This window comes from Pongo abelii, chromosome 14 (genome assembly GCF_028885655.2).
Source record: "Pongo abelii isolate AG06213 chromosome 14, NHGRI_mPonAbe1-v2.0_pri, whole genome shotgun sequence".
In the NCBI taxonomy this organism is placed as follows: domain Eukaryota; kingdom Metazoa; phylum Chordata; class Mammalia; order Primates; family Hominidae; genus Pongo; species Pongo abelii.
In genome coordinates, this window is record NC_071999.2 from 99,225,569 (window position 1) to 99,227,582 (window position 2,014).

Below are 2,014 nucleotides of genomic sequence, written 5' to 3' on the forward strand. Positions count from 1 at the left end.
TCTATATTTGAAAAATGATAAAGTGGAATAGGTCAATTCTGAAGTCTCTGGCAGCTCAAAAGCTTCATAATTCTATGTATTATTTTCATATAATATACCATAAGAAAAAACTAAAGTTTATGGTCACTTACTAAACTAATCATTTCAGACATAGGACTTCTCAAATGATCAGCAAATAAAAACTTCTCCAGGAGATTATTTTATGATTTTTATCAGATGAGCTTAGCAAAATGAATCAGAGAACATAAATATTAGTAAGTAATTAATTGTGTATCTACTTTGTGGACATACACAAATTTGACTGATAGATTTATCCTGCTATAGAGAAGGCTTAAACAATAGTATCCCATACTAGAACTCTAGCTGTACCTGCTTTTCTTTTTCTCTTTTTTTTTTTTTTTTTGAGACGGAGTCTTGCTCTGTCGCCCAGGCTGGAGTGCAGTGGTGCATTCTCTGCTCACTGTAAACCCCGCCTCTCAGATTCAAGCAATTCTCCTGCCTCAGCCTCCCCAGTAGCTGGGATTACAGGCACCTGCCACCACGCAAGGCTAATTTTTGTGTTTTTAGTAGAGACAGGGTTTCACCACATTGGCCAGGCTGGTCTCAAACTCCTGACCTTGTGATCTGCCCACCTTGGCCTCCCAAAGTGCAGGGATTACAGGCGTGAGCCACCGCGCCTGGCCTGTACCTGCTTTTCAATGATAATTTTATGACAAATAATAGGAATGTTTACTGTTTATAGAAAGGAATGTGAAATTTTAAGAAATGCATGCAAAATTTAGGGATGCTGCATTTTAACAATATTGAAAATAAATAGCTTCAAGAAGAAGAGTAAATGATAAGTGTAATTCACATTACAAATATGAGGTTGCTTTGTGATTTGCTAGGAGCAAACTTTTGCACATATATTCTGAAGAATCATGACAAGTTAGACTTGTTATAATTTCCTGGTAATCACTTTATGAAAAAATATCACTCATTGTTAGATGATTTACATAAAAATAAATTAACAGTGTCATTTGAATTTATTTAATTATTTAAATACTAGGCTAAATCTATTCTTTAGAGAAATCTTTGTAAAATTGTATTTTTGTTAGTAATTAAAAGTATTAGTAATGCTTATTACTGTCTCTTCTCTACACTTAACTGAAGTCCTCAGTAATTCCCAGTGACTGCCATGATGGGATCTGACAATATCTGACAATGCCTGAGAGGCTCAGGCTTCAACATACATTCAGTTAGGAATGAGGAAATACATAGAGGACTTCACATTCACCTAAGGCTAGATATTAATAATTCTTTGCCTATGGAATATAGACACACTACCTGTGTGATCAATTAGCACATCTGTTACGATATTTATCTCAAACATATTTCAAAGTTTGTTTAATTACAAAGGCAGTGCCTTAATTAAAAAAAAAAACTCAGTGCATTCAGTGTGCATTGTAAAAAGTAAGGAGATCGAGACCATTCTGGCTAACACAGTGAAACTCCGTCTCTACTGAAAATACAAAAAATTAGCCGTTTGTGGTGGCGGACGCCTGTAGTCCTGGCTACTCGGGAGGCTGAGGCAGGAGAATGGCATGAACCTGGGAGGTGGAGCTTGCAGTGAGCAGAGATCGTGCCACTGCACTCTGGCCTGGGCGACAGAGCAAGACTCTGTCTCAAAAAGAAAAAAAAAGAAAATTCAGATAAAAAAACTCAATAAAATAAAAATGCAGTATTTCTACCATTCATAGATTATCACACATGTACTATAGATTACTCTTCAGGGTAAAACCTTCCAGATATTTTGCTATGTTTATATATGTACACACACACACACAGAAAGATATCTATGTCAGTTGCCTAATAGTCACATAATATTCACATTTTCTTATCAATGACTTTTCATCTTAACTAACATGCAGGGTTTTGTTTTGTTTTGTTTTCTGAGACAGAGTCTTGCTCTGTTGCCCAGGCTGGAGTGCAGCGACACTATCTTGGGTCACTGCAACCTCTCCTTTCCTGGGTT